Here is a 15,376-nt window from a genome sequence, read left to right as displayed (position 1 = left end):
ATAAGAAAATTATCAAAAAAAAAACAAGCAATAAAATCACTGGTAAGGACAAAAATACAGTAAAGGTAGCAGATCAACCACCTATGAAGATAATATGAAGGTCAAAACACAAAAGTACTAAAATTATCTATTTCCATGATAAGAGGGTAACGGATACACACACACACACACACACACACACAAAAGAGGTTAGATATAATATCAAAAACATAAAATGTGGGAGAAGGGGAGTAAAAAAGTAGAGCTTTAGCTCTACTGAGTTGAGGTCAAACTAAAGAGACCATCAACTTAATGTCGAGTGCTATATATGTAGGTTATTTTATATGAACCTCATGATAATCACAAACCAGAAACGTATAATAAATACATAAAAAATTAAGAGAAAGGAACTGAAGCATAACACTAAAGAAAGCCATCAAACCACAAGGGAAGAGAGCAAAAGTAGAAGAAAGGAACAGAGAAGAACTACTAAAAGGCCCAGAAAAAAAGTAAAAAAAAAAAAAAGCAATAAGTACATTCTTATCAATAGCTACTTGAACTGTCAATGGACTAATGCTACAATCAAAAGGCATAAGGTGGCTGAATGGATTAAAAAACAAGACCCATATATATGCTGTATACAAGAGACACACTTCAGACCTAAAAACACTCACAAACTGAAAGTGAAGGGATGGAAAAAGATACTCCATGCAAGCGGTAATGTATAGAAAACTGGGGTGGCGATATTTATATCATACAAAATAGACTTTAAAACAAATACTGCAACAAGAGACAAAGAAGAGCACTACACAATGATAAAGGGAATAATCCAACAAGAAGATATAACACTTGTAAATATCTATTCACCCAACATAGGAACACCTAAATATATAAAGCAATTATTAACAGACATAAATGGAGAAATAGACAGTAACACAATAATAGTAGGGGACTTTAACACTCCGCTTACACCAATGGATAGATTATCCAAACAGAAGATCAATAAGGAAACATTGGCCTTAAAGAACACAATAGACCAGATGAACTTAGTACATATATAAAGAACATTCCACCCAAAAATCACAGAATACATATTCTTTTCAAATGGACTTGGAACATTCTCCATAATTGATCACATACTAGGCTGCATAACAAGGGTCCATAAATTTAAGAAGATTGAAATGATACCAAGCATTTTTTCTAACCACAATGGTATGAAACTAGAAATCAACTACAGCAAGAAAAGCCACAAATATGTGGAGATTAAACAAAATACTACTGAACAACGATTGAGTCAATGAAGAAATCAAAGGAGAAATCAAAAAACACCTGGAGACAAAAGAAAATGAATATACAACATGCCAGAATTTATGGGATACAGAAAAAGTGGTTCTAAGAGAGAAGTTTATAGCAATACAGGAGTACATCGATAAATAAGAAAAGTCTCAAATAAACAATCTAACAGTGCAACTAAAGGAACTGGAAAAAGAACAAAGACTAAAATCAGTAGAAGGAGGGAAATGATAAAAATCAGAGAAGAAATAAATGAAATAGAGACCCCCCAGAAAAAGAAGAATAGAAAAAAGCAATGAGACTAAGAGCTGGTTTTTTGAAAAGATAAACAAAATTGACAATCCTTTAGCTAGACTCACCAAGAGAAAAAGAGAGAAGTTTCAAATGAATAAAATCAGAAGTGAAAGAGGAGAAATTACAATGGTACACCTCAGAAATACAAAAGATTATAAGAGAATACTACAAAAAGCTATCACTAACAAATTGGATAATCTAGAAGAAATGGATAAATTCTTAGAATCACACAACCTTCCAAAACTGCATCAAGAAGAAATAGAGAATTTGAATACCAATCACCAGTAAGGAGATTGAAACAGAAATCAAAAATTTCCCCAAAAATAAAAGTCTAGGACCAGATGTCCTAGACTTTTGGCATTTGACAAGATACAGTATCAACTTATGGTAAAAACTCTGTATACAGTGGGTATAGAAGGAAAGTCCCTCAGCATAATAAAGGGCAAATATGACAAACCCACAGCTTATATCATTCATAATCAAGAAAAACTGAAAGCTATCCCTCTAAGAACAGGAACCAGATATGTATGCCCACTTTCTCCACTCTTACGTAACATAGTATTGGAAGTCCTAGCCAGAGAAATCTGGCAAGAAAAAGTAATAAAAGATATTCAGATTGGAAAGGAAGAAGTGAAACTGTCACTATTTGCAGATGACATGATTTTATATATAGAAAACTCTAAAGAATTCACCAAAAACATTTTTAGAAATAATAAATGAATACATTAAAGTTGCAGGATACAAAATCAACATACACAGATCAGTTGCATTTCTACACACTAACAACAAAGTAGCAGAAAGAGAAATTAAGAATACAATCTCATGTACAATTGAAAGAAAAAAAATGAAATATCTATGAGTAACCTTAACCAAGGAGGTGAAAGATCTGTAACCTGAAAACTATAAAACATTTTTGAAGGAAATGGAAGAAGACACAAAGAAATGGAAAGATATTCTGTGCTCTTGGATTGGAAGAATCAACATAGTTAAAATATCCATACTTCCTAAAGCAATCTACAGATTCAATGCTATCCCTATCAAAGTTCCAACCACATTTTTCACAGAAATAGAACAAAGAATCCTAAAATTCGTATGGAACAACAAAAGACCCCAAATAGCCAAAGGAATCCTGAAAAAAAGAGCAAAGTTGGAGATGTCCCACTCCCTGATTTAAAAATACACTACAAAGCTATAGTAACCAAAACAGTTACTAAAACAGGCACAAAAACAGACACACAGATCAATGGAACAGAATTGAAAGCCCAGAAATAAAACCGCAAATGTATGGACAGCTAATCTTCAACAAGGGAGCAAAGAACATACAGTGGAGAAAGGAAAGTCTCTTCAAGGAATAGTGTTGGGAAAACTTATCAGCCACATTCAAAAGAATGAAAGGAGACTGCTATCTTACATCATACACAAAAATTAACTCAAAATGGATGAAAGACTTGAAAGTAAGACCTGAAACTATTAAACTTCTGGAAGAAACCATAGGCAGTACACTCTTTGACATCGGTCTTAGCAACATATTTTCAAATACCATGTCTGACTATGCACAAGAAACAAGAGAAGAAATAAACAAATGGGACTACATGAAACTAAAAAGCTTCTACACAGCAAAGGAAACCATCAACAAAATGAAAAGACAACCTATAAATTGGGAGAAGATATTTGCAAACCATATATTTAGTAAGGGATTAATATCCAAAATAAATAAAGAACTCATACATCTCAACAACAAAGAAACTAACAACCCAATTAAAAAATTGGCAAAAAATCTGAACAGACATTCTTTCAAAGAAGATATACACATGGCCAACAGGCATGTGAAAAGATGTTCAACATCACTAGTTAATAGGGAAATGCTAATCAAAACTACAATAAGATATCACCTCACCCCCATCAGAATGGCTATAAGTAACAAGACAAGAAATAACAAGTGTTGGAGAGGATGTGGAGAAAGACACTCTCATACACTGTTGGTGGGAATGCAAACTGGTGCAACTACTATGGAAAACAGTTTGGAGATTCCTCAAAGAATTAATAATGGAACTACCATAGCATCCAGCTATTCCACTACAGGATATTCATCCAGAGAACACAAAAACATGAATGTGTAAAGACATATGCATCCCTATGTTCATTGTGGCATTATTCACAACACCCAAGACTTGGAAGCAAACTAAGTGCCCATCAAGGGATGAAAAGATAAAGAAGATGTGGTGTATATAACAATTGAATACTACTCAGCCATTTAAAAAATGAAATCTTGCCATTTGCAACAACATGGATGGACCTTGAGGATATTACGCTAAGCAAAGTATGTCAGAGGGAGAAAGTCAAATATCATATGATCTCACTCATAAGTAGAAGATAAAAACAACAACAAACAAACAAACACACAGGTACCAAAATTAGATTGGTGGTTCCCAGTGGGGAAGGGGATAAGGAGGAGAGTGAAATGGGTGACTGGGCACTTGTGTAGGGTGATGGATGGTAATTAGTCTTTAGGTGGTGAACATGATGTAGTCTACACAGAAATAGAAATACAAAGATGTACACTTGAAATTTATATAATGTTATAAACCAATGTTACCTCAATTAAAAAAAAAAAACCTTTCCTTTATGTTTTAAAAATACTCCTGCTGAACTTTTAAAACACCAAATTAGGTGTTTTGCAAACATCATCTCCAGTGGATTGATATGGAAACAGGGGCTCTAAGGAGTTGAGTGACATGCCCAAGGTCACACACCCATTAAGTGGTAGAGCTGGAATTCAATCCTAGGCCTGCGTAATTTCTAATTCCCTGCTCTTTCTACCACATCATCTTGAAAGAATATTAACCAGAGAGCACTGGATCAGGAACCACGCATGTGGGTTCTCATTTTGATTCTGCCAAAACTAATCAACTGATGTTAAGAAGTCACCCGTCTCTCTGGGGATCAATTTACCCGTTTGTACAATGAGTGATGTTCTCATTGACCTTTGTGGTGCCCTCCAGCTCTAGAGTCTATGACTGTGTTCAGGGAATTACTCTACATTGTGTAATTTATGAATGACTATAAAGTGTTTGGTAAGGAACTGGTAATGGAAGCCCAAACACCTTATCTTGACATTAAAAATGTGCCAGGATCAGGCCTCAAGTTACAACTTTACAGCTTTGTTTCTTACTTCTTCATATGAACCTCAGACTTAGCAACACTGGTCTCTTTACTGAACCCACAACGTGCCATGCATGGTCCCACCACCCGGCCTTTGCTCACACCATCCACCCACTTGAAAATCTCTCTCTGTGTCTCTCCACCTATATAAACCCTACTCATTTTAAAAGAATGGCTCTATATATCTTTATGGTCTTTTCAACTTTTTTCAAAGTCTAAAATTATTTCAAAATAGAAAATAAAAAAAAATAATAAAAGAATGGCTCTAGTTTACTTCCTGCGTGAAATATTTACTTATCACTCCAGTCCACAGATAGCTGTCTCTCGCCTGAATTCCTGAGGCATTTTCCCTGCCATGCTTGATATCTGACGTCAACCATTGCACTTGTCACCACCTGCCGTTGGAAACTACAAGCTCTTGCTTCTTGTTTACATCTTATATCTGCAAGTCAAATGTAAGCTTCTGGAGGATAGAACCTGAGTCTCAGCCCTCATGACTTCCCATAATACTTAGGCTGGAACAGGATATAAAGTAAAGCCTATGTAATGTTTCATTAATAAACTTTGAACAGATAAAATGCACTCAGAGACTCAGGAGATTTTTCCAAGTCCTTCTCTTTACATATGGCTAACACTCACACTCCATATCCACAGTTTCATAGCCTAGTAGGACTTCCTATTCTTGAAACCTTGAACCAGGGTAATTCCGAACTCTGGAGGAAAGACTGTGATGAGCAGTTATAACAACCACAACCAAAAAGGTCAGGGCAACTAAGAATTCATATTCTTCAGGGAAAAAGTTCTGGGTCCCATAGAAAACACACAAGATCAGAAGAAGTGTGAGCCAAGAGTAAGGAAATCTAACGAGGGTGGAGGAGGGAGATGAAGAGTGTCAATCAGAGCCTCAGGGCCAGTTACAGACATGAGGACTTGTTTTGCTAACACTCTTGCATTGGTTTTCCAACAGATCAAGACTGGCCACCCCCTTGAAGGGATTTCCACAGGGCAAAAATTAGTACTGGGGGGAGTGAAAAAAATCTTAGATATTTTAATGGTTTGTGGTTCTTCAAAGATAAACTCTATCTGACAAAATCTTATTCCATAGTATTTAATTTCATGATAGGTGGAGAGGATTGGGGGTAAAAGATCCTTAAGGGAGTACCTGGGCATTAATGAATAAAAGGTTGAGAAAAATTACACTAGACTCTCTGGACTTGTACTTTCCTCCTCAGAGTATTATCATTCTCTTGGAACAATGGAGGCACCATACTGTACTATACAATCTAGAGATAATGAGAGGGCATAAGTAGATCTGTGTAGCATAAGAAGTAGACTGTATCAGACACAAATCTTATATTACCTCCTTCTTTCCAATGACCCTGCTCACCTCTCAAACTCTGCTACCTCTTTCGAAATTCTCTCAGCCAGAAGACATCCACATTGAACCTACATGCCCAACTTGCCCTCACAAATTTTCCCTCTTCTTCCAGACTGAGATTAATAGCCGTATTTTGGAACATGATTCCTGACTTCCTGTGTGGCCACTAAGGGGCCAGATGATGCAATCTGGAAGTTCAGAAGAGTCAAGTCCCCATGGGATGAACTTTGGCTGATGGGAAGCAAGAGATAAGAAGGAACAGGACATATAATATCCCTTTCTCCTCTCCCAGACTGCTTATAGCTATAATTTTTCCCTCCAGAAGAGTCCTACATGATGGGTGAACATATCGGATGAATAATCTCTCTGGCTCTTTCATGCTTGTTGTGAACAATCACCCTTGAAGTAATGAATTTCATTCCATTGTATTGCATCTAGCCAAGACTCACTTTCCTCTACTGTCCTCGTCCTTACCTCCCTGTGGTTTTAACCTTCCAAATAAAATCTCAAACTTAAATTCTTGCTTCAGGCTCTGCTTTCTTGAAACCTATGTAAGACAATAGCTGTCTTGGCCTTTTCAGGCTCCTATAGCAAAGTACTATATAAACTGGGAGGCTAATAAACAACATAAATTTATTCCTCGCAGTTCTGGAGGCTGGAAGTCCAAATAAAGGCATGGCAGATTCAGCATCTAGTGAGAGTCTGCTTCCCGGTTCATAGACGGCCGTCTCCTTGCTGTGTCCTCACATGGTGGAAGGGTCAAGGGAGCTCTCTCAGCCATCTTTTATAAGGGTACTAGTTCCATTCATGACGCCTCTGTCCAGATGACTTAATTACCTCCCAAAAGCCTTACTTCCTAATACCATCACCTAAGTGTTAGGTTTCAACATACATAGGTATAGATAGATAGATAGATAGATAGATAGATAGATAGATAGATAGATGATAGATAGAAAAACTTGACATTTTTTTCTTCTTTATTCTCCAGTTATTTTAAATATTAGTCATGAATAACTATAGAGTTAGTCTGTAGGTTAAATAGTTTCCCATTGACGGGGGGTGAATGTTGTTGGTTTGAGTGAGAACTAAATACACTATATTATTTGGCACATGAAAGCATTAGAAGAAGAGATGCATTGATTTGGGTTGTATCTCTGACTATATAGCCTTCCTTGCTCCTGTGCATTTCAGTGTCTGTTTTTACATCCTTCCCAATGTACCTGTGAACCACTCAATAACATTTAAATATGTTTCTTTTCAATATTAAAAAGCCAGAGTTTATTTCTTTTGTTTGCAACTAAGAGCCCTGAGTGCTGAGTCACTGGGTCTCCAGATTCCCTTCCAATGCTGACAGTCTTTCAAGTGGTACAGAAGGCCACAACCTCTCCCCTTCCCCTGGAGATGGCATCTCTGTGGAGCCACAATCCCTAGTGCAAGAATTTAACTCAATTCTCGAGGTATTTACTGAGTGCTCCCCACTACTAGGTACTGGAGAGGAACAGAGAAGGAACTCTCAAAATGCTTACCATCTCACTGGGAATATAAGACACACAGTAAACAATTCACTTGCTACAAAGAGCAATAACCAACTAAGTTACAAAACAGGAAATCACAAGTAGGAAGAGACACTTGAAGATGAACAAGCCAACGAAACAGCAGAGCTGCCTGTCAATTCCCCATTTACCTCATTGAGACTGAGGTGTGAAAACAACTGCCTGTCTTGAGGAAAACTCTTCAGGGCTATTATCTCAAAGGACTTAGAAGAAACTACATGTCCCCTGTGAGTCCAGTACCATGATTCTCTTAACTCTGGTGCTGGAGAAAAGAGTCAGGGTCTGAAAAATACAAAAGAGCTGCTCTCAGTCTCCCCCCTGCTACCCTGTCATCAACAAGCTAAGCTACTGGGTCCAGATTCCAGGAACTTCCTGAGATCTTCCCATGTTGCAGAGGTGAGCCTTTTTAGACTTCAGTGCTCCCCTTAATCAGTGAGGCAGGTGCCTCAAGGACAGAAGAATTTGTGTGGGACTGCTGGTGGGGGGAGAGGTAGGACAGGAAGGTGAGATTAGAGATTGTCACTCAGAAATATGCACTTCCCCATTCTGGCCAAGCCCAAACCAGCCCAGTGCTTAGAGATCACAGGAACCTCCAAGGCTGGTCCGTATCTTGCCCTGAGGTTTAGATAGATATGCCTGTCAGTCCTTTACCTCATTTTAGTTTTGCCTTGGAGCCTCCCTTCTACATATAAGTATTCTCCTCTCTCTGATTTGTAAGCCAACCTTCTCAGGGGCAAAGAGACCTCAGAGCTACTGCTCCAGTCTCCACTGCCTTCGGTTTTCCAGAATCCCAAAAGTGCAGGTTTCCTGTTTTCTGGACTCTTCATGGAAAGAAAAGCTCTTTGAGGACTTGGCTATCTCTGATTTTTGAGACACAAGTTATTTTGGAGATAAGTAGAAGACAGAGGAAAAAGCTGAGAAGGAGACAATGCTAGGAGAATAGAAAGACAGGAACCAAAATCGTGGCTCTCAAGCCAATATTCTTTCCAATAAGCCACAAAGACAGCCGTACTCCATTCAGTCTCCCTTCCCAGCCTCTGGGCAACAGCTTGGGTGTTCCCTATAGCCTTCTGGTCACTTTTAGTTTTAAAAATAAGTTTTACTGGGGCTGGCATGGTGGACAAGTGGTTAAGTTTGCGTGCTCTGCTTCAGCGGCCCAGTTTCGCACGTTTGGATCCCGGGCACCTACCTAAGCACGCTCATCAAGCCACACTGTGGAGGAAGATGGGCACAGATGTTAGTGCAGGGCCAATGTTCCTCACCAAAAAAAAAATAAATAAGCTTTACTTTGGTACTAAAGACCCACTTCCAGGTATTCAAAAGCCCAGCCCAATTTAAAACCTCAATTTTAGATCCTTCAAAGCATGTGCTCTCCCTCCTGAGCTCAGGTAGCTTGGGGATGTGCGGTGGTAAGGAGGAAGAATGGGATAGGGGAAAAGGGCTGAAGTCTTCAAGTCTGTTGTCATGGAATACTAGCAGTTGGTGAGTTATGTGTGGCAGGCATGCTCTGTCATGAAACCATTTGGGGATCTTCAGAGGTCCCCTTTCAGGGATGGCTTCATTAAGCATTTTCTTGACAAGGGTAATGCATTGTCTCCCTCATATCTTTATGATCCCTCATTCATAAGAGAGCCACTCCGTGACCTCTTACTTCTATAGCCTCCTCTACCCTAGCTGGCTGCTTCTTGGTTGGAGTCATAACAAGGTGGCTTAAGCCCAAGGACTTCCTGCAGCATTGACTTGGCCTATAGGAAGCTCACATATTCATACTATGCTGTGGATGAGGATGCAGGATTGCCCTACCAGGCTTTCCATAGCCCTGCCATAGTGGACTAATCCAGTGAGCTTCCCACCTTTAAAAGTGAGAGGCATGGGGCCAGCCTGGTGGCACAAGCGGTTAAGTGCGCGCGCTCCACTGTGGTGGCCCGGGGTTCGCCGGTTCGGATCCCGGGCACGCACCGACGCACCGCTTGTTAAGCCATGCTGTGGCAGCGTCCCATATAAACTAGAGAAAGATGGGCACAGTTGTTAGCCCAGGGCCAGTCTTCCTCAATGAAAAAGAGGAGGATTGGCATTGGATGTTAGCTCAGGGCTGGTCTTCCTCACACAAAAAAATAAATAAAAGTGAGAGGCAAACACAAATCTTTAGGTTCTTACGTGTTCCCTAAATTTTCCCATTCGCCTAACATCTAGTGATGAATGAAGTAAGATTCTTGTCTCCCCTTCTTGTACGCATCCTCCAAGAGCAGTTCTTTTCGAGACCACCTCCTAATGTGAGTGGGAAGGAGCATCCACACAACTGTATATCCCTATAAGCGTTCCTAACCCTCAGTTGTTTATACTTTTCCAGCTCTTCACTTTAATGAATGTCCAAATTTCCATCTTCTTAGATTAAAGGATGAAGGTGAATAGTGAGAAAGGTCTTAAGACCAGTTTGTTTATTTTTAAGCAATTACTTCAGGGGCAACTAGTGTCTTTAGAATAGGGAGTACATCTCACCTGTTGTCTTCAATTTGGGGCATTTAACTACATTTGGAGGCAACTGTAAAAATCACATTCAGAATCATGTTAGAGTTTAAAACATGTTCCTTGAAAAGTATCTTTCAAGCCTCTGTCTTTTCTTTCTAAGGCATTTCCTGAGTCTCTGCACTGCTGACATAGTCCCTTATTAAGTGGCCCTTTTCCACCCTTCATTTCCCTTCAGCCTAGAATGAGTGCCCACCTCCCTGCAATGGTTGCAACTAAATGGTACCATATTGGGATTTCTGGTAGCAGTATGAAGACCTGTGTTCATTTCTTCAGTTAAGCAGAAACATGCATCAAGGAAACAAACCACCATCTCTGAATTCCTCCTCCTGGGACTCTCCAACCAACCTGAGCAGCAGAAGCTCCTCTTTGTGCTTTTCCTGAGCATGTACCTGGTCACTGTGGTTGGGAATGGGCTCATCATTCTGGCTATCAGCTTGGATTCTTACCTTCACACCCCCATGTATTTCTTCCTCGCCAATCTATCCTTTGCTGATATTTCCTCTATTTCCACTTCAGTCCCCAAAATGCTGATGAATATTCAGACCAAAAGCCAATCCATCTCCTATGAAAACTGCATCACACAGATGTACTTTTCTATTATGTTTGTTGACATTGACAATTTCCTCTCGGGGGCTATGGCTTATGACCGTTTTGTGGCTATCTGCCACCCTCTGAACTATACGACTGTCATGGAACCCAGGCTCTGCATTTTTCTCACAGCCATCTCATGGGTCCTCAGTAACATTGTTTCCCTGACACACACCCTTCTGCTCCTTCAACTCCTCTTCTGTGACAAGAATACTCTCCCACATTTCTTCTGTGACTTGGCCCCTCTGCTGAAGCTGTCCTGCTCAGACACAATGGTCAATGAGCTTGTGTTGTTCATTGTGGGCTTATCAATCATCACCCTGCCCTTTGCCCTTATCCTCTTCTCCTACAGTTGCATTGTCAGGGCTGTCCTGAGAATCTCATCCACTGAGGGACAGTGGAAAGCCTTCTCCACATGTGGCTCTCATCTGACAGTTGTTTTGCTCTTCTATGGGACCATTATAGGGATTTACTTTTTCCCTTCATCGACTCACAATGGTGACAGAGATAAGATTGGTGCAGTACTATTCACTGTGGTGACACCCATGGTGAACCCCTTCGTCTATAGCCTGAGGAACAAGGATATGAAAGGTGCCTTGAGAAAGCTCATCAGTAGGAAAAGCTTCCTCCTGTTGATGCCCTGAGCATCTAAATTCCTTTTATCTCCGTCACCAGTTGGATGATTCTGCCCAGAGTTTGTGGCATAGTTGTGATGGTTCAGCTTTTGGTGAACTTTCAGAAATCTTCCTCCTATTCTAACCTCTGAGGAGTTGGGGCTTTTGCACATAGCTCTGGGCTTGGAAACAAGAACTCTAACCCAGATGAGGAGACACAACAATAATGCACATCTTTATAATCTATGTTACTATAAATTTTGGTGCAAATTGTTTATAACTTAAACAATAACAAGTGCATGTTGTACCTACAGTCCAGATTTTGAAGCTTTGAAGACAGTTGTTACTAATTCATTTATTCAATCTAGGTTTCTTTAGGTCAGCTTTTCTCAAAGTTTGTTTTGCCAAGGTACTATTCAGCGACATGTTCAACAGTTGTAAAAATGAAGCATCCAATGTTCAAATAGTTTTGTGCAAGTCTGAGTTAAATGAAGCAAAATCTCTTACCTAGACAACTTCTCAGAGCATTTAGTATAGTATAAATCTCCAGGACGGTAAGAAGGTATGCAGCATTTCTCAAAACTACACTTATTCAATCATACAGAACCTGATTCATCACAGAGTGGTTCACAGAGCGAGTGTTGTGCAAAACATTTTGCAAATGTATTTCAATGGAAAACCAGAAAGCGCGTATATAGAAGACAACAGTTGTACTTCTGACTCTTTCCCCAAGTAGCTGTGAGACTTTAGGTGTGTCAGCTCACACTCATAAGCCTATTATTTCATCTATAAAATGAGGCCATTGGTTCCAGTTGTTTCCCACTGAGGGTGTACATCAGAATTACTTGGAGGAACTTTTTCAAAATTCACTGCCTCACACCATGCAATGCGTTCCGTCCTCGACCAGCTGCAGGAGTCTTGGGTTCAGATTCGCAATTATATTCCCAAGACACACCAAGAATTAAGTTTTAAGAAAGCTTTAAGAAAGGATACAGGATAGTCTCACAACACACACAGTGACAGCGTTCTAGAGGTCTCATGATTCCCAGGCATGCCTTCTAAACATCCCAGTCATTCCATAATTGGGGTGTGCATGGTCATGAGGGAGAGTGCTGAGTGAGTGTGGACCACCTCAGTTCAAGAAAACTTCAGCTCTGGGGTTCCTTAGACATTATACCTTGCTTATCGATAGCCCTCTCAGACGTATGTGACCAGCACCCATTTTCTGGTGCAACTGCATCTGAGCAAATACAGATTACTCATCCTCCATCACCAATTACAGATTCCTCCATAACCAATATTAACCAATTTTAAGAAACAGATAAAAGTGCTCAAGTCACTGCAAAGCCATTACAGCAGGAATGTCATATATCTTGGACACAGTGTACACCTATACAAGCCTTAGTTGCGAAGGGGATCCAACTGAGGGTCAAACCTCAGAATTCTCTGAGGCTAAGAAAAGGCTACAAATCATGTTTGACTACTTTCCTTCCAAATCCCACCCTGGATCTACTAACTCAGACTCTAGTGAAGGTATCGTGCACTTGTATTCTGAAATCGCCCCTCTGGTGGCCCTGATGTGTTACAGAATATCTGAACCACATGAACTCTGAGTTCTAGTCCAGCTATGGGATTTTGTGGATCTAGATGCCTACTGATTGATGGAGATGCTTTTCTTATGTTTGCCTTAAAAATATTCTGTAGCTGCCCACAAATGTGTGTTCTTTTTCCCTGTCCAAATTCTCTTTTAATATTTCTAGATCTGTAGTGAACTATTACTTGTTATTGAATCTAATTTCTCTAACAATTGCACTGTAACATAGAGAAAGGATCTAGTTCTATATCTTGGCTTTTCAGCATGTTGTGATCCACTTGTGTGATCTAAGAGAAATTATTAAAGCATTGTAACTCATCTGTTTCATCTGTAAAATGTAAATTATAATCCCAACATCCCAAAGCTGTTTGTGGCTAAATGGACATGTAAATTAGACAACTACCATAGTGCCTACTATATCATAGACACTAAAATAAAAAACGTGTTCCTTTTTTGGTAACTGTCCTCTGGCTTCCAGCTCCAATCTATCAGCCCTACCAAACTAGGTTTATTTGTCCCCAGTCTAAGCTGACGTCTGTTCTTCTCAAGACTTCTATAAAATCCAATTTTTTAAAGAGGAAATATATAATCAGCCGCCTGACTTTCTCTATGGTACCTCTTAAACTTTTATGCTTCATTTGAGTTTTCATTCCACCTGCTTTTACATGGATTACCAAACTAGTCTCTTAACAGTCTTGCCATTCTCATGTGCTTCAAAATCCACCCTATTCCACCCACAGCTCCAACATGGAACATCACAGAGCTTTGCTTTCATTATTCCATGTGGAATAGTAGAGAGTCCTAGATTTGTAACTGAGAGACTTGGTATCTAGCCAAGCTCTGCAGCTAACTCATTGTGTGACAAGCCATGCTACTAACCTCAGTTTCTTTTTCTGTAGTGTGACAGTTGATCTAATATGAACAAGGAATGTTTTATAACAGCAAGTCTCATTAAAATCCATATATGTAAAACAGAATATATAGAAAGAGATGCCTGGGAGGAAAGTCAAGAAAATATTATTAGTAGTTGTGTGATAGATTGTATTTTCCAAAAATGGACACAATATTTTCCATCCCACATGCTCTTGAAGAAATTTGCTACTTCCTCATCAAGAAATGGAGTCTATGTCCCACCTCTTGAACCTGGAGGGCTTTGGGGACTGCTTTGACTAATAGCATAGCCCAGGAATGGTGCTGCATGATTTCCAAGACTATCTATGAAAAGCCAGCACAGCTTCCACCTGGAACTTCTTTCTTGGGATACACACCACTGGAGTCCTGAAGTACCGTGTAAGAATTCCCGCTACTGTGAAGCTGCCATGCTGGAGAGACCATGTGGAGGGATCACACAGAGTTAGAGAGAGATGCCCAAGGAGCCCAACTGTTCCAGCCCACAGATCTTTGAGTCTTCTCAGCCAGTCACCCAACATGTGGGTGATTGAATGTTCATATGATCCTGGGCTCAGCTCTGGCTGCAAGCATGTGAGACTTCAAGTAAAGACTGCCTAGCTGATTCCAGTCAACCCCTAGAACTGTGAGAGATAGCAATAAAATGACTCTTATTCTTTTAAGTCCCTATATTTTGGGGTGGTTTGTTACACAGAAATATAACTGAAACAGTGGTTTTGTTTCGTGGGATAGAGTTGATTTATATTATACTCTGTATTGCTTTAACATTTTCAGTAACTGTCATTTTAGGAAGAAAAAAAGACTTTTTTATTTTAAAGAAAATAAATTGTCTTGCTATTAAACTGTCATGTTTAACATGGTGCCAGAATCTTCTCAGTTATATAAATACCGATTGAGCAGATTTGTAATTTTCTCTCTTTATTCTTGTTTCATCTAGCCCATATTTGATATAAAAAAGAACCATCAGGGTTAGACCCAGATCCTTTGGTTTAAATGGATCATCAATGGTCCTCTATCACCTCTGACTTGTAGGTTCCACAGGAGGCTGTATTCATTCTAAGGTAAAGCTCCATCAGCAGTGAGTCACAGGAAAGCTAATTTGGCTACAAATAGACTTGCATGTTATTTGGGAGTTTGCCTGAGAAAGTGAGTTAGGATTAAGTTTGGGACACAAAAGACAATTGGTTAAAATAATAGATGTTCACAAACTTTTATGAAAACCTTGACAAGTCTTCACAGAGTAGAGGCATAAATCTGTACCTAGATGCTTGTATTTCCCTGAGTTGTTTTCCTGTTTGTCATTTTCAACAACTATCTATTGTAAACTTTCTACTTATTAGGCTCTGATTCTGGCCGTGGGACTACAAAGATGAATAATTCACAGTCCATTCCCTCAATGTTCTCAAAAACTAAAAAGAGAAACTGACATAAAAATAATTTTAAATGATCTTTAAGACTGGATAAGCAAAGACAATATTGAGTG

The 15,376-nt window shown here is 39.5% G+C and overlaps 1 pseudogene; it reads left to right on the top strand.

Moving 5' to 3' along the window:
- The first annotated feature begins 9,854 nt into the window (after window positions 1-9,854).
- Window positions 9,855-11,420, top strand: LOC131395325 (olfactory receptor 1S1-like; annotated as a pseudogene).
- The last annotated feature ends 3,956 nt before the right edge of the window (window positions 11,421-15,376 follow it).

Source organism: Diceros bicornis, chromosome 31, assembly GCF_020826845.1.
Source record: "Diceros bicornis minor isolate mBicDic1 chromosome 31, mDicBic1.mat.cur, whole genome shotgun sequence".
In the NCBI taxonomy this organism is placed as follows: Eukaryota; Metazoa; Chordata; class Mammalia; order Perissodactyla; family Rhinocerotidae; genus Diceros; species Diceros bicornis.
Note: the sequence above shows the minus strand (reverse complement) of the source record. Positions and strands in the feature narration are given on the sequence as shown.